General features: G+C 42.5%; 1 long non-coding RNA gene across 1 annotated transcript in view; it reads right to left on the bottom strand.

Annotated features, from left to right (window-relative positions):
• LOC125353813 overlaps positions 1 to 23394 on the bottom strand; it is a 33299-nt gene extending 9905 nt beyond the window's left edge. The window contains exons 1-2 of the long non-coding RNA XR_007211360.1: positions 22929 to 23394; positions 9190 to 9193 (exon numbers count right to left, since the gene is read on the bottom strand). This is a non-coding gene — a long non-coding RNA (uncharacterized LOC125353813). The remainder of the gene's footprint in view (positions 1 to 9189; positions 9194 to 22928) is intronic.
• Between the last annotated feature and the right edge of the window lie 4385 nt (positions 23395 to 27779).

Below are 27779 nucleotides of genomic sequence, written 5' to 3'. Positions count from 1 at the left end.
CAGGTCTAACTCTTCATTTTCCTGCTTTAGCCTTCCAAGTGCTTAGTATTACAGATCTGTGTTACCATGGCTGGCTTCATGAAGTCTAATTTCCTTGTGACTTGATTGTTTTTGTTTTTCCCCTATGTGCTGGCCATTACACTAAAAAATCTATTTAGAGCCAGCTTCTCAAAAGAAAAATAAAAGACCCACAAAAATATGTTGAGAACTATTTTATTTTGATGCCCAAGATGATAACATGCTTCTCCAGAGAAAACGTTTACTTGCTCCTTTCAGTAACTAAACATAAATTACAGTAACCTTAGTTCCTTCCATGGTCTCTGTCTTGACCAAAAGGTGGTGTTTTAATCATTTTGTGACCCAAGTAGCTGCAGATTCTCCCAGACTTGAGTTCAAGCCACTGTTAAGGATGTTTAGGTTGTTACCCCAAACAGAAAAACACTGGCACTGATCTTGAGCCCAAATTCCTTAACATTCATATGCTTGTCTAGCATGTCTGAGTCCTGGGTTCAACTCCACCACTACAGTTTTCTGGTTTATTTGATTCTCTATCCCAACAGGCAATAAGCCATGAACTCAGTTCTCACAGGTGAAATCACCAAACATAAACTTAAACAAACAAAGGCTTTCTCTAGATCAGAAATACCTTCAGGCATTTTAAAAAATGGCTCTGACACTCAAGCTTGCCTTTCTGCCTTTGTTTGCTTCCTGATTTTTAATATTTCATGAAAACATTGTTGCCTTTGGCAAATCACTTAATTTGCCATCACTGAAAGTGAAGTTCCTACTGAATACTTACTATTCAGTAATTTGTGAGCTTTGCACCACAGAAAGCTATTATCTACTTAAATAAATAAATAAATGAATGTAACATATTTTGAAAAGTAGAATGCGGAAAGAATACAATATTGAAGGAAAGAAGAAACAGGAAATGGATTTACATTACCACATTTTCTAGAACATCTATAAGAACATCTCTGAGGAACACTTTGGGATGGGATCTCACTGCTACCTAGGCTGGTCTCTAACTCGATCCTCTTGTTTTCATTTCCTAAGTAGCTAGGATATTGGGTATTCTACTATGACTAGACAGAACTTTCTGCTACTACATTTATTCCTTTAAAACTGTTGAAACTAGGGGCTGGGAATATGGCCTAGTGGCAAGAGTGCTTGCCTCGTATACATGAAGCCCTGGGTTCAATTCCCCAGCACCACATATACAGAAAATGGCCAGAAGTGGAGCTGTGGCTCAAGAGGTAGAGTGCTAGCCTTGAGCAAAAAGAAGCCAGGGACAGTGCTCAGGCCCTGAGTCCATGCCCCAGGGCTGGCAACAAAAACAAAACAAATTAAAAACTAAAGCAAAACCATCCTGACTGCTTTAGCTAAAAGAGGATCAGGGTTTTCTGAGCTTGTCTTGGTTCTGACCAATTTCTGAACTTTGCTTTTATTTCTTGAAGCCAAATAATTATGTGATGCAATCAAAAAGTCATTTAAAAGAATAAAGTGGATCTATATGAACATTAGGGCCAGAACAAGATATATACTATAATCTCATTTAAATAATTTTAAAACAATCAAGATAACTTCTATTTATACTCAGACATGCCCAATTTCTGGTAGGGTAATCCAGGAACTTGTTAAGAGTTATTTCTACGAAGAGTGGAGGTTTGGGGAGAAAAGAAGAAGCAATTTCATTTTTTTAAACCTTTAAAAAAATTATTTTTAAGCCAGGTGCCAGTGGCTCATGCCTATAATCCTAGCTACTTCGGAGGCTGAAATCTACGAATTGCAGTTTGAAGCCAGCCTGGGCAGAAAAGTCCCAGTGAGACTTCAATTAAACCGGAAGTGGAGTGTGTCTCAAAGTGGTAAAGCACTAGCCTTGAGTAAAAAGAGCTCAGAGACAGCACCCAGGGCCTCAGTTCAAGCCCCAGTGAAACCCAATAGGACTTGCCTAATACACAAAAGAGTTGGGGTTCAATTCCTACCCTATGCAATAAAAAACCATACTATTAGCCAAAAGATATTTTTGTGGCTATTGTAACAAATAAATATCTAAATTTTAGTCATCACATATAGGAGAAGGCATTTCCTGGCTGAGACTTATAAGCAAAATATATATCTATAAGCTTAAGATATATTCAGCAAAGTAAGGGCAAAAAAATTAAAAATATTTTAAGCAATACTTTGGTTGCTCACAGTAATAACTCATCAATAAATTTTATAATTACAACCAGTCTCTCATATACCTTGCAAATCTTGGGTTCTATGACTCTAGCATGCAACAAGCATTTTCTTGTTAGAAAAAAAAATCACAAGAAACAATAAGATAATCTGCACACATACTCACCAAATGGGTAGGAGTACCAAGATGAAGAAACTTTCAGAGCATGAGCAGGATGTTTCTCGGAGGAAATCCTCAATTATCACGAAAGAACTGTGGGTGAGCTTAAATCATGTGGGCCTAAATTACTCTACAATTTGCCTAAAGCCAACAAGATGGTATATCTGAATTTAGATGCAGAAAGATATGATGCAATTTGGAAACTGATTTAATTTAAGGCCAGTATGTTCAACAATATTTGTAAGGTTGTGGAGACTGGCAAACTTTGGATAAGTAAGTAAACTTCTTATAAATATATTTTTTGAAGTGTTAGCAATAAATTATTATTGTTATTGTACTGAAGTTTAAACTCGGGGCCTCATAGTTGATAAAACACTGTACTTGTTGCACTTACTACTTTGAGGTAGGGTCTCCTTTCTTGTCCAGGTGTGTACATGACTGTGATCTGCCTCGTTGCTGGGATGACAAACTTCCACCATGTCAAGATTCTTTTGGTTGAGAAGGAGTCAGTGTCTCCCAGACTTTTCTGTCCCATACCTGTCTGGTACCATAATCCTCTCGGTCTCAGTCTCTACATAGTTCAGCATGATGCACACATGCCACACTGCACCTGCCTTCAGCTATGAGTTGAGAAGAAGGTCTTGTGAACTTTTCTGCTAGAACTAGCTTCAAACTGCAATCCTCCCATTCTCAGCCTCCTTATCTCACAAGCCACTAGCACCTAGCAACAGTAAATTATTTTTAAGCACTGTTCCTCAAAGTTTTTTTAAAGGAAAATTAGGGAGTTGTATTTCTCAGTGCATTCTTATGTTTGCTTAGTTATTTTTAATAGCAATTAAAACATTTCCTAATTAGAAACATTATCCATAAATATTTCCATTTATTTACTAATAAGCATAATCAAAAACCTAGATATTAGCAGGGTATATGCCTATAATGGCACTACTTGAGTGGCAAAGACAGGAGGGTGATGAACTCAAGGCAATTTTGGGCTACATATTAAAATCCTGTATCAAAAAAAAAAATCTAGGGGCTGGGAATATGGCCTAGTGGCAAGAGCGCTTGCCTCCTACACATGAAGCTCTCGGTTCGATTCCCCAGCACCACATATATGGAAAACGGCCAGAAGGGGCACTGTGGCTCAGGTGGTAGAGTGCTAGCCTTGAGCAAAAGGAAGCCAGGGACAGTGCTCAGGCCCTGAGTCCAAGGCCCAGGACTGGCCAAAAAATAAAAATAAAAATAAATCCAGATATCAAAATAGAACATTTAAATGTACTAAGCTTTAGTAAATCCCTAAAGCTCCCAACTGCAACAATATTTTTAATACTCTACTCTTAGAAAAGGAAAAGTCTCATGTACTTACTGTAGGCAGTAAAAAATAAATCAATAACAAGATTATTTTCCTATGCTTCATCAATTAAGTTGTAAGAAATGCTGTGTCCATGATTTTCTCCCCAATACAGGCAGCCTAGAAGTCTTTCCAGGGAGTTTCTGTAGAGACTATTGTAAAGTCTACTGTGTTCTACCTGCAGATCCTATAGAGCACTTCAAGAAGTTTGTTTGTCCTCAAAACATTGCAGAATAACCAAGATCCTGATTTGTTCTCAAACTCACAATCCCTACCCACCCTGGAATCACCACCTAGTCTCCTCCTTCTAATTGTTCTTTGTAAAAAGTTCAAAGTCCTCTTTCTTTCTTTCTTTTTTTTTGGGGGGGGGCAGTACTGGGTACTGAGCTCAGAGCCTCTTGCTTGGAGGCCCTGTACCACTTGACTACCACTTGAGCCACAGCTCTAGTCCCCAAATTCTCACTCCTGATAGGATGTTGGTATATGTATTGATCAGGAACATTGCTTTCCTTACGTAAAATTCACTTGGGTTAATGATATTTGTTTCTTTTTCTCTTCTACTGGGAGCCTTCTACTGAGGGCCTGGGCACTGGACCTTCACTCAAGGCTGTGCTCTACTACTTGAACCACACCTCTATTTCTGGCTAGAGATGAGAGTCTCAGGAGCCAAGCACCCGTGGTTCATGGCTATAATCCTAGCTACTCAGGAAGCTAAGATCTGAGGGTCATGGTTCAAAGCCAGCCTGGGCAAGAAAGTCTGTGAGATTCATCTCCAGTAACCTACTCAGAAAAAGCAGAAAGTGGCTCAAGGGGTAGAGTGCTAACCTTGAGCAAAAGAAGCTCCGGGACAATGCCTAGGCCCAGAATTCAATTCCCAGGACAAGCATTAAAAGTCTAATGGACTGTCTTGTCCAGATTGGCTTCAAATCCTGATCTTCAGATCTTAGCCTCCTGAGTAGCTAGGATTACAGGTATGTGCCAATGATGCCTCGCTAACATTTCTTGTTTAACGAATTCATTGGTCTACAATGTTCTTCCTGATCTGATAGCTACTAACTTCTACCTTGTCCTCAATTTATTCTTTGGTCACACTGGCACTTATTTCATCCTCCAGGAGCAGGTCTTCCTCCATCCTAAGGCCACCATATTCATGGCTTTGTCAGTCTTCAATCATCTCTACCTTACCCTACCTCTTCCTCATAGTTAACTCCTACTTAGCCACCAGCCTTAGCTTGGGTGCTTTTTCCTCCTTAGAAAGCCTTCCTTCTTTTCTTCATTCACACACAAAAGTACATGCTCACGTATGCAGGCTAAGACACTTTGGTGTTGCCTTGACATTTCCAGAAATATGCCTTAGATCCTAAGGACCCTGACAGCAGGCACAAAGTTTTATTATTCACTAGCATAGACCTAACACACATGTGCTGGTCACACATGACCAGCAGATCATGTTTAATGAGTGATAAATGAAGGGATATGAATATTAGTCCCTCTGATTTCACTCTAAGATGCTGTCTGAATTCTGGCTGCCATTTCTAATCTACCTGTGAAGGCATAACAACCGTATTCTAACTCTACTTGAGTTTCTTAACTCAGAAGAAGAAATGTCCAGGTTCAACAGAATTTAGAATGACAACAATTTTCAAAGAGAAAAATGTATTTACCTGTACTGTGTACACTGTTGGCACTTGATGGCCTCTCAGCCACCAGGATTGGTTTGTCTAGACAGAGTTCTATGTGTGATGATGGACTATATGGCATCAGTTAGACTGGCCACTCCTGGGTAGCATAACTTTAGCTTTTCAAGAGATGAAATCAATGGTGTGACACCTTTAAGTTACCAACTTCAGAAAGTTAAACAATAACAACAGAAAAGCCAACTGAATTCCCTAAAAACTCTCCCTTGCAAGGCTGTTATGAGGTGGTGGGAAGGAAAATGGGAAGATGAGTCAGAGTGAGTCAGTGTGAAGAAAAAGCTCTGTTTCTGGTAAACAGTTTGCTCTTTTACAGACAGGATTAGGATTACCCGACTCCCACTACTAAAAATACACAAATAACAGGTGGTATACATTATATAAGTAGTTCTAAAACACAGACTCGGATCATTGACTCTAAAAACGGAACAGTTAATCAGCCTTGGACCAGACTTTCCCCAGGGTCTGTTTCTTCTTGGAGAGGCCCCAAGACTAAGTAAACATTTCCTCTAAAACAATTAAGACCCTAAGTGTTCCAGCTGCTCACTCAAGTGACCTAAAGGAATGACTGAGTCGCTCTTACAATAACCACCACTTCATGAGCACCTATTACGTGCTGATCATAATACAATGTGCCAGGCACATCATACAACTCATCTTTATACTTTACAGTAACCCCTAACATGGATACTCTTAAGATTTTATACACAGAAACCTGGAGTTTATAGAAGTGATGTGACTATCCAAGGTTACACTGTGCCAGTGACAGAATATGAATTCATACTGTCTTAGAAATGCTTGCTTTTCTCCCTGCCATCCAAACTACATTCAGACAGATGTATGAATCACCTCCCATAAGGCAATGAATGTATCAGGCACAATAGAGATATGTGGGAAAAGAACCTATTCTAAGTTTTAGGAAAGTAAAGAAGAAAATAAAACTACCTAGGAGACCGGGTACCAGTGGCTCACGCCTGTAATCCTAGCTACTCAGGAGGCTGAGATCTGAGGATCACGGTTCAAAGCCAGCCTGGGCAGGAAGGTCCATGAGACCCTTATCTCCAATTAACCACCAGAAAACTGGAAGTGATGCTGTGGCTAAAGCGGTAGAGCACTAGCTTTGAGATGAAGAGCTCAGGGTCAGTGCTCAGGCCCAGAGTTCAAGCCCCATGACCGACCAAACAAAAACCTACTTCCAGAATCTTGAGCAAGGCTTGCCACACATGAGTTAACGGGGAGATTATAACTGAAATGTATGTGGAAGATGAAACACAAAGCAGTCAGTAGCTACTGCCATGAGTAAGAGTATGCTGTGGGGGTTTAGATTTTTATCACGATTTAAGGCTCTGTGGAAGGTTCATGAACAATAAGACATCTGAGACAGGTTTGACAAATAGACAGACAGCTACACTGAAAAGTGAAGAGATCAGTGGAGTACAGGGGGTAACACATTTGGAATAAACCTGGGATTAAATCCTTCATTGCCTATAGCAAAGCAGGCAAAGATAAAGGGGAAACAGCAGATGTAATGCTGTGGGCCTTGAGGATGCTTCAAGTCCCATTCTGTGGAAAATCACCGGAATATCTCAAATTTCCCAGTTGGTTCAGGTACATGAGGAGCACATTTAATGGTTAAATCAAAGCCTGCAGAGTAGCCTTTCTGGAACAAAGTGGCGGTGGAAGTATAACTGAGTAATTGACATATATGTACAATCATAAAACATACTTAATGGTATAACAAAAGCCCTCACTCAGTAACACTGAGTCATTACACAGGCATGCATTTTCTTTTACATTAATTTACAGCTCCCTCACTGGGGGACACATTACCTCAATGACACTCAACAGGCACAGTGTGCTCTTAGCTTTCTGGAAATGTGGGAGGAGAGGACGGCTTTCTTGCTTGTCACAATATTTGACATGACCACTAAGTGGGGTATGTTAAACAGCCAGCACCTTGTGAGGCAATCTTACAGAACAAAAACTTATGCAAGTGAAAACCTCTTTATAATTACCTAGAATTCTTTTATTTTTTATTTTTGACACATTCTCACTATGTAGCCCAGGCTAACCTTGAACTCTGAATATTACAGACTGCAGGGGTTATATGTACCCTCAGACACATATGATAAATTTAACTCAAAGTATGTTATAAAGCAGATAGGTATAGTGGTGCATTCTTGTGGTCCTAGCTACTTAGGAGTCTGAGGTAGGAAGATCATGGTTTGAAGCCAGCCTGGCAAAATTGGGAAAGACTATAGAAACAAAATTAAACAAACTAAAAGTAGGACTAAGAGGGCATGGATCAAGTAGTAGAACAGGTAAAGCCCTGAATTCAATCCCCAGAACCACAAAGGAAGGAAGGAAGGAGGGAAGGAAGGAAGGAGGGAAGGAAGGAGGGAAGGAGGGAAGGAGGGAAGGAGGGAAGGAAGGAAGGAAGGAAGGAAGGAAGGAAGGAAGGAAGGAAGGAAGGAAGGAACGAAGGAAGGAAGGAAGGAAGGAAGGAAGGAAGGAAGGAAGGAACGAACGAAAACAGAAAACCCAAGCTGAGCACTGGTGGCTCATGTCTGTAATCTCAGTTATTCAGGAGGCTGAGATGTGAGGGTCATGGTTCAAAGCCAGCCTGGGCAAGAAAAGTCTGACAGACTCTTGACTCTAACCACAAAAAGCCAGAAGTGGAGCTGTAGGTCAAGTGACAAAGCACTAACCTTGAGCACAAAAGCTCAGAGACAGTGCCCCAACACCAAGTTCAAGTCCCAGTGTTGGCACAGAAAGAAAACGAAAAAGAAAATCCAAACTTGTGCATAATTTTAGAACAAATAAATTTAGAAGAATGCATCTACCACTAATGTACAAAGAAGATTGTATTTTATTTTTATGCGTTTATTCATTAATATCTTACAGTTCTGAACATCAAACCCAGGGATGAGGGAAAAAGCTGGGAGAGAAGAATCCATCCTACCCTCATTTAAGTGGGTGGTCATAGAGGAGGTTAAGAGCACTGGGGCTGGGAATATGGCCTAGTGGTAAAGTGCTTGCCTTGTATACATGAAGCCCTAGGTTCAATTCCTCAGCACCACATATATAGAAAAAGCCAGAAGTGGCACTGTGGCTCAAGTGGCAGAGTGCTAGCTTTGAAAAAAAAAAAAAAAGCCAGTGGCAGTGCTCAGGCCCTAAATTCAAGCCCCAGGACTGGCAAAAAAGAGCACTGAATCAAGAATTTTCAGCTTTATATACCTTATTGTTCCTCCTCATGCCTCAGTTTCCCTATCTGCAATTTAAGGATAATAATAGCACCTACTTCATAGAGCGTTAGGAGGATTCAATGAGTTACTGAATGGAAGCTGTTTAGACCACAGCCTGGGAGACAAGGCTCTACTGAAGTCCCAGCTATTGTCGTCATACCTCAGGAAATATTCATGGTACACCTGACCATCTTTCCATTCTGAGTTATTTGGACATGCAAAAACATTGGGAATTGGCCGGGCGCTGGTGGCTCATACCTATAATCCTAGCTGCTCATGAGACTGAGATCTGAGAATCATAATTCAAAGCCAGCCCGGGCAGGAAAGTCTGTGTGACTCTTATCTCCAATTAACCATCAGAAAACCAGTAGAGCACTAGCCTTGAACTAAAGAGCTCATGGACAGCAAAGAGCTCAGGGACAGCATCAGAGCACAGGGTTCAGGCCCCAGGACCAAAAACAAAACAAAACAAAACCAGAAAACCACTGGGAACTGTTGGCTAAGCCATTTATGCACTGTTTTCTTCATCAGTCCCTGTTGTCCTCTGAAAGCACTTCAGACAGACCTTTGCAATGCCTCTGACAACTAACTCTAAAGTGATTTCTTTTCCCTTAAGACAGCTCCTGCCTTCTTTCCCCATCTCACCAGAACACCTGTTCTCCTATCTCCTCCTAATTCTTATTCATTCTTCTGGATGCTGGTCAAGCATCATCAGTTCCTCTGTGAGCCTTGCCACACCCAGCCATCAATTGGCTATCCTCCTCTGAGTCTTTCTCCCTGGAACTTAACACGACTGCCTCAGTTGCTTAGTTTTCAATTTGTAGATATCTCCAAAAATAGTATTTAAATTCATAGCACAAGAACTACGCCCTTCTTTGTTATATATTTTCCTAGGCTTTTCACAGCTTCTCAAAAAAGATGTGTGATGAAATCTTCTCTGAGCTAAAGCTGTTAAATTTTCCCTCTGAAGGACTTATTAGTAGCAATTGAACCCAAGGCCTCACATATGCTAGAATAGCACTCTACCACTGAGCCACATTCCCAATCTCTTGCCCTGTTTTTTTTGCTCGTTTGTTCTGTTTTGTTTGGAGACAGAGTCTTGCTATGCAATCCAGGCTCACTCTGAACTTGTGATCAATCCTCCTGTTTTTCCCAGGTGCATATAGATGCCAGCAAGACACCAAAGATAGGTGCAGACTGCCTGATGACGCAGGGTGATCTATCTAGGCCTGGCTGTAAACATTCCATTGTGGGCCCAAACAAAAATCCCACCTCCCTTGACCTATTGGCGCCTTCATTAACCTCTGCCTCCTTGCTCGGACCTCATAAAAACCCAACTCCTGTCCCAGTTCTTCGGAGTCTCCAAGCCCACAGGAAGGCTGTGTCCCTCAATGCTCTATCTCAATAAACAGTCCTTGCCTGTGGAAGATCAAGTCCAGCCATTTCCTTCCTTTCTCCTTCATTTTCCTAACACCAAGTGTTAGGAGTATAGGTGTGTAGTGTCATACCCAGCTGCTTTTTTGTTTTGTTTTGTTTTTGTTTTTTTTTGGCCAGTCCTGGGCCTTGGACTCAGGGCCGGAGCACCGTCCCTGGCTTCTTCCTGCTCAAGGCTAGCACTCTGCCACTTGAGCCACAGCGCCGCTTCTGGCCGTTTTCTGTATATGTGGTGCTGGGGAATCGAACCTAGGGCCTCGTGTATCCGAGGCAGGCACTCTTGCCACTAGGCTACATCCCCAGCCCCCAGCTGCTTTTTTTAATGCCACTGACCTAAAGGCTTTGTCCCCAGTGGAGTACTTCAATTGGTAGTTGAATTGATATTATGTTCTGTGCTAACAATGTCAAGGGTGGTCCCAATGTAATTCAAGAAAGATATGCTGCACGATCATCACAGGCCAGGGTACACTGAAGAAGTGATATGGGAGCCACCTTCTGACCATACCTTAAGCACAAATATGTGCCGTGTCCTCTTTGTCCTCCAGGTAAACCCATAAATCTGCCTACATTCTCTACCTGAAGGGCCAATGTGAGGTGATAAATGGGTGACATTCTAAATGTGACAGGGACAGAGTCCTTTTACCAAGATGGTCTCCACAAGACATGTATATAGTGGCTGTGGATATAGTATGGCAGTGCAATGCTTACCCAACATCTGTAAAACCCTGGGTTCTATACACTCAGCACAACAAAATGAGGAAATGAATATATATGGAGGACAAAAAAGGAAAATAATCATTGTAGGGCTGGGAATATGGCAAATTGCTTGCCTCGTATACATGAAGCCCCGGGTTTGATTCAGCAGCACCAAATACACAAAGCTGGAAGTGGCACTGTGGCTCAAGTGGTAGAGTGCTAGCCTTGTGCAAAAAGAAGCCAGGGACAGTACTCAGGGCCTGAGTTCAAGCCCCAGGACTGGCAAAAAAAAAATAATAATAATCATTGTAGACTGAGACTTTGGAACCAGCACCACTAGAGAACTCCATGGCCTAAGAGGGACTTCCTTTTCTTACAACTGGACAATCACGGCCATGGTGTTTAGAAAGATATCATACTCCTTGTCAAGGCATTCAAAGCCTGATGTAACCCAGGCTTTGACAGTCTCTAGTTTGAAACCATGCTACTCTCCCTGTCACTGTCACAGTCTTTGTTTTCTAACAAGCCAAATTCAACTCCAACTTGGGACTCTTATGGCTGTACTATTCAGCACCTGTGTGACCACAGAAACAGGACCAAATCACTTTGCTACTCAGTTCCTCATCCACTAAATTCAGTCATTCAGGAAGTATGTACTGCTTGACCATCAGAGCCTACGATAGGCCATGTCTGTCCTAGGCACTAGACACAAAGCAGAGAGCAATACAGACATTAAACAGTTAAATAGAAGATGTTATGGGAAAAGAAAATAAGAGTTCATATGTTACTGGGTCAAATGGTAGCATCAGTACACTGCTCTTTTGGAGTTAAAAGCATACCTTGTATTATTTTTGTTATTTGGAGATATATATAGAGAGAGATTGTTTGAATGAAGTACCTAAAAGCATAAGATATTAGAAATCACAACTGCTAGATGGCCATTTTTTACTATATGAAACAACAAAAATGAAGCTTCTAAAAAGTCAAACATAAATGGCAAGTGATAGTTTTAAAAGACAGTTTTAAAATGTCCTGAGAATTTAAGTCTACAGCACTGGCTTTTTGACCCATGTTTATGTAACTCTTATACCCAAGGGACATGACAGATGATGCTCCTGTCAAAACAAACACTGCGGAAATTTATTAGAACCATCAGGGATATTCCATTTCTCTTCCCACAGCATCCAGTTCTTATCTCAGACAGATAAGTCTCTGTGTGATTTGGTGAATGTCATGCATATTTAGAATTTTTGGCATTATTGAGGAAAAGGCAAAATATTTAAAACTTAATCTCCATTTAAAAATGAAGATTGACTTTTCTAGAGAAATTAGAGCTTTAGGAAAGTGGCTGTGCAATCTAGGGATAACAGAAGCTATCTTTACTTAGGAGTTGACAAATTGTTTTTTAAAAATGTACACAAAGATATTATTACAATTCAAAAATGGTAAAAACAAATACTGCTACAGAAAGTTTTGGGGTTTTCTTGGGTGGGGGGAGTCAGTCATGAAATCAGGCCTGGGTGCTTCCCTGAGCTCTTTTGCTCAAGGGTAGTGCTCTACCACTTTAAGCCTCAGTGCCACTTCCGGTTTTCTGTGGTTAATTGGAGATAAGTCTCATGAACTTTCCTGCATGGGCTGGCTTTGAACCATGATTCTCAGATCTCAGCCTTTTAAGTGTCTAGGATTACAGGTGTGAGCCACCAGCACCCAGCCTTGCTACAGAATTTTTCCAACATCAATCCTTAGCCAAAGACTCCTTGGGAAAACTATTTTATTCCCTTTATCAACTTGGTTGATAAGTATTTCAGCGCCAGTACATATATGGGCAAGCTATATAAAGTAAAATTGTTTTCATGCCTTTTAAACAAACATTTTGCAAGTGGAAATGAAGCTTACTGTGCTATAATCTTTATTTGCCAAGCTGATGAATAATAATGACTCTAGGGGTGAATAAAATGAAGTCTCAGAATGAAAGATCACACAAGGAATTGGCCTGACTTCTTCACCAAAACCCCAGAAGCGTGGTCTCACTAAACCAGAATATTCCTCTGGAAAATAGCCATTAATGGTAATTAACTGGAATACATTTATTTACAAGGACTATATATTTACACGGCCTATTTAACAAGATGCTCTTATTATTCTCACCTTTCAGATGAAGAAACTACAGATCAGAAAGGGTGGTAACCAAGGCCACCACAATCAGCTCTCTTAAGCAAGGCAGTGGTGGGAGTGACAGCAACAGAAACAGCAGTGGCACTTAGATAACACTTGCCGTGTACTGGCATTGTTCTTTGCACTTTCATGTGGCAACTAGTATATCTTCATATGCCTTATAATAAAGTAGTCAGGGATATCTATAGGCCACCAGCCTCCTCCTTCTTCATCCTGCTCACCATACATAACCTGCTTCTCTCCTCAGAAAACCAAATGAGGGAAGGGGAGACATGGCTCAAAAAAAAAAACAACCCTGTACTAACTACCTAACTCATGTAACTGAAACCCCTCTGTATATCACCTTTACAATAACTATTTTTTAAAAAGTTAAAATCAAATGAGAACCCCAAAGCTCTGTGGCTCTTTCTATCCTCTTCCCAAATTAAAATTTGTTCTAAAATGTTGACGATTGTTCTCTATACTACTTGTTTCTTTCTTTATGTTTGAAGCTTATAAGCTTTTTATTTTTCTTTTGCTTTAGTATGGAACCTAACTTCCTGAAGGGGTAAGAAGCCTAACAGTGAATTCAGATGGCTATGCAGTAACAAAAGAAAGTGACATTGATCCATCCACCCACTCAGACCATGAACATAAACTGAGCACCCATTATGTGTTAAAGTAGGTAAAGGTCTCCTGTCCTCACCAACTAAGAGTTTAGTAGCAGACACAAAACAAATGCAAAAGGAATTATGGAAGAGAACTATTTATGAGAAACGCTATAAAAAGAAAAGTCCAAACAAAGTGCTCTGTGTGTTGGAAAAAGAAGTCACATCAGAATAAATTCCATTACATAAAACTGTGACACAGTCCAAACTTTTTGGCATATTAAACATTATTTAAACTTAGTGAGTGACCCATAGAAGAAAGCAGCTAAATCCCAAAACAAAATTAGGTCTGGAATACCACATGCTCTCTTTTATGGTATTACAATGGTTCCCAGACTGAAATTTAGAATTATTGGTGAAAAGGAAAAGAATCCTTCTAAACTGCTTGGCAAAAATAAACTGATTAGAAAAGATTTAACTGGAAAGCTCACTAGAGCATCATTTGTAATATTTAACAACAAGAATGTACTACAGGGAGCTGGGTGCCGGTGACCACCTGTAATCCTAGGTACTCAGGAGGCTGAGATCTGAGGATCACTGTTCAAAGCCAGCCAGGGCAAGTCTGTGAGCCTTTTGTCTCCAATTTACCGCCAGAAAACCAGAAGTGGCACTGTGATTCAAAGTGGTAGAATGCTAGCCTTGAGCAAAAAAGAGCTCTCAGGGAGAGTGTTCTGGCTCTAAGTTCAAGCCCCAGAGGCAAAAAAAAAAGTACAACAGAGCTTGGTAATATTCATTTCAGTTGATGTCCAGTCATCCATCCATACATCACAATTTAAAAATGAATATAATGGAAACTTTCTTCCTGGATGCTGTGCTCAAAAGCAGAGCATTCACATGCTCATAGAAGTTCCTATAGTGATACAAATGTCCTACACCAGGGCTGTTCAATACAGCAACTACTAGTCGTAGTGGCTAATGAGAATAATACACTCAATGTTTAACCCAATTTCATCTTAATTGATTTCAAGTTAAGCAGCGATGTATGACTAGGAGCTACTACATTGCATAGTACAGTAGAGAACAGTCCACTAGCAAAGAATATCCAGAGGCCATAAGAATGAAACACTAGGGCTGGGGATATGGCCTAGTGGCAAGAGCGCTTGCCTCGTATATTTGAAGCCCTGGGTTCGATTCCCCAGCACCACATATACAGAAAATGGCCAGAAGTGGCGCTGTGACTCAAGCGGCAGAGTGCTAGCCTTGAGCAAAAAGAACCCAGGGACAGTGCTCAAGCCCTGAGTCCAAGGCCCAGGACTGGCAAAAATAAAAATAAAAATAAAATAAGAATGAAACACTATGTTTTATAGAGTGAAAGGAGAGGATCCAGTAAGCAAGTACCCATTAAGAAGCATCAGTTGCAGATTAAGTGACATGAAAAATATTCATGATATAGTCAAATGAGACATAGGAATTAAGAGGCATTACATAAAGAGTAACCTTGTGGATTTGGTCTCCAGAAGTGAAAGAGAGATGGAAAATATGAGTTTTGTTTGAAAATGGGGGGTAGAATGGCATTGTTGATTGTTGACAGCCTGACATGGTGGTTACTGCACACTGCCAGGCCTGGCCTAGATCCATTTTCCTTTTCTTGCGGGGGAAGGGGGGGAGTGGGTTGTTTTGGTTGTTCCTGGGGCTTGAACTCTGGGCCTGGGCACTGTCCCTGAGCTCTTCAGCTTAAGGCTAGCACTCAACCACTTGAGCCACATCTCTAGTTCCAATTTTCTTTGGTTAATTGGAGATAAGAGTCTCACAGACTTTCCTGCCCAGGCTGGCTTTGAACCATGATCCTGATTGCTTAGGCAGGCACTCTACCACTGAGACATGCTTTTAGCAACCTCCCCCCATTTCCTTGCATTGGATTTTTTTTGTCAGATGTGGGACTTGAACTCAGGACCTGGGCACTGTCTTTGAGCTTTTTCACTCAAGAATAGTACTCTACCACTTGAACCATAGCTCCACTTCTGTCTTTTAGGTGGCTTCTTGGAGATAAAAGAGTCTCATGGACTTTCCTGCCTAGGCTGGCTTCAAACCTCAACTTTCAGATCTCAGCCTCCTGAGTAGCTAGGATTACAGGCATGAGCTGCTGGCGCCCAGCTTCCTGTTCTTTAAAATCAAGAGATTCCTGTGTTGTTGGACAGTAACACAGAAGCTGAGGCAGTGGTTGGGACTTATAATACTTTAACAGGTATCCTTTGCTCTCCCCTTTCCTACTCAAAGACCATCTGGCTAGGAAGCCAGAAGTCTACCTGTGACCACAAAGTGACCCTAACAATGCAAGTTGTGTGACAAGGATGGAACTGCTATGTCAGCAACACTATCTACTTTTGACTTTACATTTGTTGAGACAAATATGCCCTTATTTAAAACATTGTTATCAGCCGTCAAAACAATTCCCAACTGACCAGTCAACGCAGTGAGTCCATTCTCACTACACAAAGAAAAACATCCTTCCTAACAGAAACACAATTCTATTTCTGATTGCTCTAAAAATAACTTCATCTCTCTTGGAAGGGACTTGTTTAAGAATCATGTCTAGGGTCTGGGAATGTGGCATAGAATGCTGGCCTAGCATGCACAAAGCCCTGGGTCCAATTCCTCAGCACCACATAAGCTGAAAAAGCCAGAAGTGGTGCTGTGGCTCAAGAGATAAGAAGCCAGGCACAGTGCTCAGGCTCTGAGTCCAAGCCCCAGGACTGGGGGCAGGGAGGAACAGATCTAATCCAATCAGGACATGGCATTCCCCTAGTGACAGGAACTGGTTGAGAAATGGATATATGACCCAATTCAGGCCAATGAGCTACTCCCAGTAGTTTTCTGGGAGCTTTTTTTTTTTTTTAATAATTTATTAATTAAACTAATTTTTTTGACAAGGTGTTGTGCAAAAGGGGTACAGTTACATAGTAGGGCAGTATGTACATTTCTTGTGATATCTTACACCCTATTTTTCTTTCCCTTCCCTAGGTCAGGTAGACATATATATAATACACAGTGTACCAAAAACATATACAGTAGCCACGTGGCCTACGCCAAAGGAAATTCGACTAGGGCTTTAAATGTAATGTCGACAATAGGGTTTGCTTATCCTTTTCTTATATGAACGTACTTCTGGGAGCTTCTGAAACACATTCTCACTTGTAGGAGGACAGTAAAAGGACTTATCTTCTTATTCATTAGGCCTGGCCCTGCCCAGCCCAAAGTAGGTATCACACATGCCTCTGAAGCTAAGACTGCTGCAGGTAGAATTTGGATGCTAGCCTGAGAATGAGACCAGTACTGTGAGAGGGCACAACCAAAAAAAATCTTAGGGAAAGAAGACTGCAACAGTTGCTTATGTTAACCCTGAAGTCTGCCCTACTGGTAAAGACACTTACCCTTCTATGAATCCCAAATGTCCACATTAGAAAAATCATCTTAGACATAACAGAATAGGTGTTAGGAATTATTCAGGTATTTTAAGAAGGCAAGGAAGTCAGATTTTCTAGTGGGCAAGCAAGGATGGGCATAGGGTCCTGACAATACTGCTTGCTATGCCTGTTCCACAAACAAATGTTTAGGTAGTGAGTTCTCAAATGTTGGGTTACACAGGCTTTTTTTTTTTTTTAAGTTTCTGAGTGTGTGTGTGTGTGTGTGTGTGTGTGTGTGTGTACACCATTCCTGTGGCTTAAGCTCAGGAGCTGGGTGCTTTCCCAGAGCTTTTGTGACCAAGGCTAGTGTTCTACCACTTGAACCCAGCTCCACTTCCTAGGTTTGGATGATTAATTGGAGATAAGAATCTCATAATCTTTCCTGCCCAGGCTGGCTTTGAACCACCATTCTCGCATTTCAACCTCCTGTGGCACAACTAGGATTATAGGCATGAGCCTCTGATGCTCAGCACATTGTGCTTATTTTATTTTTTTTGTGCTTATTTTAAAGGCCACATAATAGACACAGCTGACATTTTAATGTCAAGACTGTGTGAGCCCTTTATTTCATGCAATCCTCACAAGAAACAAGGAACAGTGCTTATTTCATTTATTTTACAAATGAGGAAAACTCTGAAGCTTAAAAAGGTTAAGTAGCTTGTGCAAGAAAGCAAATAGAGCCTAGGCCAACATGTGAATCCAAAAAGACTCAAGTGCCTTGTATCTAACCTTAACCTTTTACTTCTGTGGACAAATAAATAAGAGCATATCCATGACTTCCCTGAGACTACTACTTGCTTCACACTATTCTGTTCTCTTGACCCTCTAAGTACATGAAAATCAGCACAGCACAAGTCCCTATTCTTTGATTTAGAAATATGTCCACATTTATTATGTACCACACTCAACACATAGTTTGCAGAGATCATTAAAAAAAGTACTAATGGTAAAACCTACACACCTAACAGAAAGCCATATAATTATGTTTAATGTTGAAGATCAGGATCATGTCACTAGCTTTTCTTTTTTAATAGAAGTATACAATAGGTAGGTTTGTGGAATTAGGACTCAGAAAAAGGAAAGGTCACATTTATTAAGCCTTTCCTAGTGCCAAGTTTCCAGTGACTACTCTCTTTCTCTCTCCCTCTCCTTTCTCTCCTCTTCCCCCCAACCCCGTTCTCCCCCACTCTCCTCCCTTCCACCCCCCAAGCTTCAGAGCCTATTGCCCAGGCTGAGCTCAAGCTCCTAGGCTCAAGTATCTTCTACTCTAGCTTCTTGAGTGCTAGGACTACAGGTGTATACCACACCAGGTCTACAGTGGCTACTATCTGACCCTAGTGCGATACTGTATAGATAAGAGAACTTATGAAACCTTGCCCAAGGTTACTCTAATTTGCCTGAATCACAAGTTCTGGTCCACTCCATTATACAACTATGAATTCCTCTAAGTTCCAACACTTATCAAGGACTAGCTAACAGAAACAATGCTGCTAAGGCCATTGAGAAGCTAAATGTTACTAGTCTTCCTAGAAATATCATAATTAAGTTTCTGTTAATTTATTATTTTAGTTAAACAAAAAGTTCAATGATGGGCTGGGAATGTGGCTTAGTGGTAGAGTGCTTTTGCCTAGCATGCACAAAGCCTTGAGCTTGATTCCTCAGTACCACATACACAGAAAAGGCCGGAAGTGGCACAGTGGCTCAAATGGTAGAGTTGCTAGCCTTGAGCAAAAAAGCAGCTCAGGGACAGTGTCCAAGTCCTGACTTCAAGCCCCAGGACTAGCCAAAAAAAAAAAATCAACTAAAAAAAGTTTTTCTGAGCAAACACTTTATGTAGTCTTTTATTCACAGGGCATCAGCCTATTCTGGGATCTCTCCCCTAAATTTTATCATTTCCAAAGTCATCCTACCATTTCCTCTTTAAAATCTTGCAGTTTAATTGTCTCAAATGGAAAAAGACTGCTAATACTTTGGAATATTTTTCTTACATTTTCCTCTAGGGATCTCTGACTTTCAGATTTTACACTAAGGTCTTTGATCCATTTTAAGTTTGTTTTTATGCAGGAGTAGGAGTCAAGTTTAAATTTCCTTCTGGGAAATTTTTGGGGAGGATAGGGAGGTACCAAGGTTTGAAATCAGGGCCTTAAGTCTGCTGTTTGGTTAACTGCTCAGCTCGTGTTCTACCAATTGCTTGGACAACACCTTCAGCCTTGCTTTTTGCTAGTTATTTTGAATAAGGAGTCGAAGAATTTGCTGCTTGGGCTGGTTCTGAACTATGATCCTCTGGATTTCAGCCTCCTGGGTATCTAAGATTACAAGCATGAGTCACCAGTGCCCAACTTCAGGTACTCTTATGGAAATCTGATCACGTCATTTCCTTTCTTTATTTTACTTCACTTTTATTATTTTGCAGTCCTGGGAGTTGAACCTGGGGCTTCATGCATGCAAAGTAAATGTTGTACCACTGAGCTACAGGTACAGCCTCATTTCCCTTCCTTTCAATGGCTTCTCCTTGCCATCTGGAAAAAATCCAAACTACTGAACAAAGGTTCAGGTGGCTCTCCAGTCTTACTTCCTCCCTTCTTCCTAGTCTAACACTGCAGAAGTTGTTCTCTTTCCCTCCAAAGGCCAGTAGGCACCACCTTCCACATATTCCTGTCTTATCCTTACTTGCCCTCTTCCATTCAGGCTGCCACTGCCCTTCCTTTTATTCCCTCACTCTCTAAACATGATCTATCCTGTGGGCTGATTATGGAAACAACTCAGGATCATAAAAAAAAGAAGTCTATGCTCAAAAAATAATATATGATAAGAGAGGAAAGGAATAAACACTTACTCAGTATCTCACAACACAGGCATGTTTCATAGCAGCATTATTGACAAGTGCCAAAATACAGAAGTAACCCAAGTATCCAGCAACAAATAAATACAGAAACAAAATGTGCTATAAACATACAGTGGGATATTATTCAGCTTTATAAAAGAAGGAAATCCTAACACATGTTACAAAAAGAAGGATGAACCTTGAGGACATGATGTTAAGTGAAATAAGGCAATGACAAAAGACAAATATTTGCATGATTCCACTTATGTGAGAGCTCCAGAGTGCTTAAACTCATACAAAAAAAATAGAATAATGGTTACCTGCAACTTGTAGAGGGAAAATTGGGGTTGTTCAGTGAGTGTAGGATTTGGGTTTGTAAGATGATCAAGTTCTGGAAAGTGGTTGCACCACAATGTGACTAGAGTGATCCCCACCTATCTTCGCCATCTCGAGTTCCAGAGAGCCCCCTCCATAGGTGAAAATCTGCGAAGTAGCAGCATTAGTCCCTCACTTATCACTACTGTATACTCACACTACTAAACTGTACTTAAAAATTACTATTTAAAAATGTTTGTGCTGGTAAATCGAATGTGTACTTTACCACAATTGAACATTTACAAACATTTTAAAAAGAACTAATAGTCCAAGAAACACTTTTCCTATAAATATGTATACACTCAAAAAAAACAACAACCTTAGGAACATATTGTACTGTAATCTGCTATTTATACCTAAACCACATGAGGCAATATCTCTCAGCTATGGATAGCTCCCACCTAATCTTTCCTCAGTGGCTGAAGTCTTCCTCACATGATTGCATCATAATTTAGCCAGTCTGTTTTATTATTATAAAAAACATCCCAGTTGATATCTCTGCGTACTTTCTCATGATGCCTGATTCTACCATCTCTGTTCCTAGTATCAGTATTCCAATTTCCACATGGGAAAACTACCACTTTATCATCTTAACTCCCATCCTGTCTTCCTACCACCAACTTCAGCCAACCCTTAGCCTATGTGGCTAGACTAGGCATCTTAACTTTATTTCTAAGTATATGCCTTTCATGTTGCTAACTGCCATCTCATCTACAATTATCTTTTCCAACTATTATTACTGGCATGAAGAGATTGTTTGGGGTATGAGTACAGCTTAGTGGTACACATGCTGAGCATGCTTGAGGGCCTCCCTGGATTTAATACCCAGCACCAAGAAAAGGAGACACAGGAAGGGGAGGGGCAAAAGGAGGGGGATCTAGGAGGAAGGGGAAGAGATGGAGAAGAAAAAGCCTTTGCTTCTTCGTTTTGTAGCTGCTTTTGCTCTTAACCTTATCACATCTAAGTATTTTAACTTAATTCTCTAGAATTGTCCCAGCAGATGATCATACCAATGACAGGTAATTATGTCCATCGCAGTGATTAAGAGAAAATGCTCTAGACTCAGGTTCGCCAAAATACGGGATTCATTCCAATACAGTGTGCCTTTCTTTGGGTACCCTTTTTACCTTCGTTTCCTCTTCCTTAAATGGGATATGGGGGCTGGAGACATGACTCACATGGTAAATGCTTGCCTAGCAATCATGAATCCCTGAATCCAAACCCTTTTACTGTCACACACACACACACACACACACACACACACACACACGTCACACAAAGGGAGGATCATAATAGGACCTCTCTCACAAGGTTTAGTTAAAATAAAGATTACATGGTTGAAATCAGTTCAGAAAAGGGCTTAATACAATACTAGCTCAAAAACTGCTGTCTACTGATAATGAAAGCATGGCTTTTCCCCACACACACCATGGTTTACTTATTTGTGACTGCTGCATTTCATTGGTGTGCTTCTGTCAGCCATGGCCTCTCCTATACTTCCAAAGTGTGGGCTCCATCAGACTCTCAGCTTTTCTACTCCACCTTCTCAGGAAAGCTGTGCTATCTATTTCCTCTTCAGCTCCCATATCTTCTCAGCCTTTCCCTCCTACCTACTCTATGCCAACCACATTTCAGCAGTCTCTGAGGCTTTAAAAAAAAAAAAAAAAAGACTACCTTATTCCTCAATCGCTCTCCAGCCTTCTCCCCTCCCCTCTCAGCCAACCTTCTTTGAGCTGCCTACACTCTGTCTTTTTCACATCCCACTTACTTCATCCTACTGATACATTACATTGAACCTTTGGAAGCTGCAGATATTATAGATTCCACCCCCACCATTTCACCAGATCTGCTCACTGAGCTCCCCAGTGACCCCTGAAACTTAGTATTCAGATGACATATTTCAACCTTCTTACTTAAAAATATCTCCAGCAGCATGTAGCAAAGCAGACCTCTCTCACCTTTGGCCTTCATTACTACATTCTTCTGGTTTTGTTCTTCCTCAGGCCACTTCTTCTTGGTGAGCTTAAGTAAACTGTTCTTCTAAGAATTATGAAATACAGTCACCCTGCATAATCTGGGCCTTTAAAAACAAAATCTCTCTAGTTGAATGTCTTTATGTTTTTACTATTGTCTTCCCTTTCCATTCTCCCCCCCACACACAGCTAACTCCCTCAAGAACATATACCAAGACCCTTTTTGAACCTCCAAACAAGGCTGTAGTCACCTTAACATAGGCTTCCTTCCATAGTTCTCATCACCCAACCACTTGTTGGATGCACATTTTCCTAACTAGTCTGTGATCTCCACAAGGGTGGTGACCAGTTCCATTTGTAGCTGCACAGTACCCGGCATATCATAGGTACTTGCTATGGTTTGCATGCATCCTCCAGTAGTGTTGAAATTAAATCCCTATTCTGAGGTAAAATGTGTTTCAGCAGTAAGTAGAGTGCCTGCCAAACAAGCATGAGGCCCTGAGTTCAAACTCCAATACCACCACCACCAACAACAAAAAGGTAGAAAGTGAATCTGAATATAGTTTCTAGAGATGGGGCCATTAGGAGGTGGTTAGCATTAGATAAGGTAGTCAGGGTGCAGACTCCATGACTAGATAAGAGGAAAAAGGCTGGGGTGCAGCTTAGAGCCAGAAGACTGGTGTGGTATGTGGTAGTCCATGGGTTCAGCTCTAACACTTCCAAAAAAGCAGAAGGGGGAGAGAAGGTGGAACAGATGCTTCCTGTCTCTTACCATGTGAGACAGAGCCACCATCGGAATCTGCTAATGAGAAGGCCGTCCTCACAAGTGGGCCCCCGGGAACCTCCAAACCCTGAACAAAATAAAACTTTTCTTTATTAAGCTACCCTGTCTCAGTTATTTTGTCTTAACAATGAAAAAAGGCACTATTCCATTGCTAATTCCTGAATCAGTATAAATGGAAGGTTGTAAAGTAAAAAAGAAATGGGAAGAGTAATGAGATCAAAACAACAACACACACACACAGTGTCTTCATCAATGTTCTTTCTGATCAAGCACACACGCACCTCACCTCCTCCTTAAAACCCTTTAAAGGCTTCCTCGGCCACTCAAATAAAAACCAAACTCCTCAGAGAAGTCTTTCAAGAGGGGCCCAGGCTGGCTCTCCACCTCTGCCTCTCGGAACCCTGTCCCCGGCAAGTCAGCCTGAAATCCCGGTCGATCCTCAACAAGCCTGCACTGTCTCCCCTCGCCCCAGCCCCCCACTCCCCACCCCCACCCTCGAGGCTCTGTCTAAGTTCTGAGTACCTCGCAGACCTCCAGGTTTCGGCCAGTACAACAACAGGCAGCCTTCCCTTCCCGTCGCTATGTCTCTAGGGCCATCTATCTCCCTCCCCCCGCCCCCCCGGGGTGATCTCCCTCTCAAGAGATTTCTGGATATCCACCATCTCCGCTCGGATCATCGCCAGTCCTTGCTGATGATCTCCATGGATCCCTTACCCCCGCAGGGTCCCCCCCCCCCACCCCGGAGGACAAGATTCTTTTTCACACAAGCACACCCCTCCACCGCCACCCCCGGCCATCAGCCCGGGGCCCTGGCTCGCAGTGAATGCTCCGTGATGCTCCTTGTAGTAGTAGTAGTAACTATCTAAAATCAATAATAATAATAATAATTTTTAAAGCTCCCAGGCACCGAGGGCGGACCGAAGAGGCGTTCTGAATGTAAACTTACTCCGGCGATAACCTTCTCGCACAGGTCGTCCCCACTCCGCGGCTGAGGGAGCGGACGCTCGAGCCCGGCCCGCCCCAGGCCCCCCTCCCCACGCCAGCCGAAGACTCGCACCACGGACACAGCATCCGTGGTTTTAAGTTTCCTTGTCGTCCCCTAGGCAACACGGGGCTTTTTGTTAATTAAAAAAATAAACTTTCGAACGAGGCCAAATTACACACACACACACGCACACACATACACACACACACACACATCCAAGTCGATCCAACGAGCCGCCGACAACGCGCCCCACACGGCCGCGGGGCGGGGTCAAAGGGCACCCGGGGCGCCGCGGCCCGAGGCTGAAGAGACGGAGGTCCGACACCCTCCCCCCTCTCACCGACCTCTCCCCTGGGGTCCCCTGCGCCCCCATCCCCTCTCCCGGAACGGCCAGTCGACGCCCAGCCCCGGGTGCCTTTGGGCCGCGACGGCCCGCTCGGCCCTAGCTCACCTGCCGCCTCGCCGCCTCGCGGTGCCGGAGCAGCCGGCGCGCAGCGCCTCCCCGGGGGCCGCCGGGCGCCCGCAGCCCGCAGCGGAGCCGTTGCCTAGGCGACCGGGGCGGCCGAGCTCCGGCGGCGCCGGCGCTACGGCGTCTCGGAAGGGACCAGAAGGGGTCCGCGTTCCGCGTTCCGCCCTGGCCGAACCCGCGGAGGATGGCGGGGGCGGGGGGGGGGGGGGGAGGAAGGGAGGAGTCGGGGGGAAATGGGAACCGGGATTCGGAACCGTGAGCTGCCGCGGTTGGGGCTGCCGGCGCCGGAACTCGGCACGGGGCAAGGTGGGAAAGGGGAGAACTGCGAAGCCGAAGGCGGGGGGAGACCTTGCGCCTCGGAGGCCGCTTGTGCCTCAGTTTACTTCTCTCTCTCTCCTGAGAAGGGCCTCAGCTTGCAAGATTGGATTTTTTTTTTCTTTCCTTTTTTCACTGTTGGTTGTTTTGCGTTTTGTCTTTTGTGGTTCTGGAGATCGAACCTGGGGCCTCCGGTGTGCTAGGCAAGCGCTCACCCACTAACTCCAGACTGGAAAATTGATGGAGGGAATGACAGCACCCAGGCCTCGTGTCCTCAAGTCCCGGGAATCCCCCTCCACCCCCCCCCCCCACATACACATACATACAACAACCAAACACAAAGGCTAGAATGCTTTCCTTGTATACTAGAGGCCATATATTACATCACTAGCCCTGGGCATTTACACCAGAAAGCACTTCAAAATGGACTCAGGAGACATGCTTTAGGATATATTACCTGGGGAAATGAACTCCTGAATTTGAAATGATGTAAATGCAGATAATTGACCATCTACCGAACGAAACTAGCTCTTAACAACTATGATTGGTATTGTTTAATGTAACCTGGCCTGAGCTGTACCTACTGGACTTGTTTGCCTAGCATTGCCCATACCTGTAAGCCCCCACCCCCAAGTTTCATCCTGTTTTATCACCTGATGGTGAGATAGGTCCCATTATGGTCAAGATGCCCTGAGCTGTTTGTAACCGGTTTCTGGACATTTCTCAAAAAAAAAAAAAAACTGGTTCCTGGACACTTCTCAAAAACAAAAACAAAAAAAAAAAAAAAACGAGCCACTACAATTAGGCAAATGGGAAAATTCCTGCGGTTTTGGGGTTTAAAAGCAGCCTTCTGAGATGGCTCAAAGCTTCATCTAGAGATCCCAACCTCAGGTGCAGCCCTGGCCTGTCAGGCAAGTCAGTACCTTCTCGCTCAATAAAATTCTTTTGGTCCCTGGTTGTCATCTGAGTAGTTTCATTGATCATCGATTTCCGGCCCCCATGACAGTGTTACTTTCTGGGTTTTGGGATGTTTGGGGCATTCTTTCCAAGTAAGAATGCATCCTGCCATAAAACAGATCCTTGAGATAAGGAAGGCATCCTGCTTGCCTGCATTTTGGGTAGGAGAATGCTTAAGTTGGGGGAGAGGGGAGCATTTCTCTCAGGAAGGCATACCTGCCAGACAAATGTTCATTCTCAGGGTGAGAAATGCATCTCTCAGGAAGGAATGCATCCTGTTGTCCCTCTTTGAAGCAAAGGTAGTACCTCTGTGTTTCAAAATATGTTTCTGAGTTGCCTTCACCAGGCCTTATTTTCCTCATTTTATCCTTGATAAGGTGCAGATGCCATGTAGCTCCCTCTCTCGTGGGAACTATGGCCCCACTAATAAACCTCCTTATGAACCTTCTTCTCCTGTCTGTGCTTATCTCCGCATGGTCCTCTGGGATGGCCGATACCTATGCTTTCAATCCTGCATTATCATATTCCCAAAGATGATCTTGAACACTCTTTTCTTTGAAGACCCTAGTTCTTGACTAAATGCCTGGTCATAGATTGGATTGTAACATTTTTTTTCCTCCTGTAGTATTGGGAGTCGAACCCAGAACTTGGCATACGCTAGAAAAGTACTCTACCATTTAGTTATAGGATCCCCAACTGAAGATGTGAGCCAGGCACCGTGGAGTATGCCTGTAATCCTAACACTCTCAAAGCGCTAAATGTATTTTTGTGTTTGTTTCTGCTTTTTAAAAACGGTCAATGAAATCAACTTCCTTTCCATCAGAGAACTTACTCTGATTGCCTTTTTGGTTAAGATCAGGTACTGTGTTGTGCGGTAAAATATACCTTAAATCAGATATGAAACCAGTCACGAGAAAATAGAGAAGCCACAACTTGAAAGTTGGAATTTTGGAGTCTTTATTGGGACACTGGCACAGGCTGGCCAATTAAAAAACCTGCAACCTGTAACAGCACAAAGCTTTTAAAGACAAAGGTCACATGTTGGGTGGAGACTAAGCCTCAGCGAAGCATTATATATAAAAAACATAGCACACAGAGTAGAGCTCTCCCGGGGTTAAACCACAGAATGTCTACTTATTCCCCAAGGCAAGGCCCTTCACACTCTACCCACTGAGGCAGGCACCTGCAATTCCAAAGATGGCTTGTCTCACCTCCAGGCCTTGGAGCTGGGTGAACAGCCTTCCCCAACCCCATCTCCTGCTGAGACTCCAGGATGTCTGTGAAACAACAGCCCCCAGCACCTGGCTAAGCAAGGGAAGGCTGTGACTCAGTTTCTGCATTACAATAGAACATTCTACTTCATGGACTACGGTATCCTAGGTTTGAAAATAAAACCAATCAAGCTGGGAGGGGGGAATGAGGGACAAGGTAACAAATAGTACAAGAAATGTATCCAATGCCTAACATATAAAACTGTAACCTCTCTGTACATCAGTTTGATAATAAAAATTAAAAAAAAAAAACAACCAATCTGGGTGCAGGTGTAATCCTAGCTCACAGCTGTAATCCTAGATATTCTGGTGGTTGACTTCTGAGGATTATGGTTCAAAGCCAGCCTGGTCAGAAAAGTCTGTGAGATTTATTTCCAATAAACTACTCAGAAAAGGCTGGAGTTGGCACTGTGGCTCAAGTAGTACAGCGGCTAGCCTTGAGCATAAAGAGGCTCAAGGACAATGCCTAGGTCCTGAGTTCAAGCCCCAGGACCAACATAAAAAAAACAACAAAACCCAAACCAATTGAATCCAGAGCCGTCCATATGCTTAGCAAGCACTGTACCCCTACTATACCCTCCCTGACACTCTTTAATACTTATACTGAAAAAGTAATCCCCCATGCCAGTTCATAGTGCACATTATACTATGACCTGATATATTTACCAGTCACTGTTAAGTCTCTTAACTGGATCAAAAACTCGATTGTTGACATAAAATAATGGCTGCTTTCAAGGAAATAAGAGAATCATTTATTCTGATCCAAATATGAGTATCCAGGGACTGAGAGTTGAGATTTGAATTGCCCGGAATGACATGTTCCACTGTGGATAAGATTACAT

This window comes from Perognathus longimembris, chromosome 6 (genome assembly GCF_023159225.1).
Source record: "Perognathus longimembris pacificus isolate PPM17 chromosome 6, ASM2315922v1, whole genome shotgun sequence".
NCBI lineage: Eukaryota > Metazoa > Chordata > Mammalia > Rodentia > Heteromyidae > Perognathus > Perognathus longimembris.
This window is presented reverse-complemented; position numbering and strand designations above follow the sequence as displayed.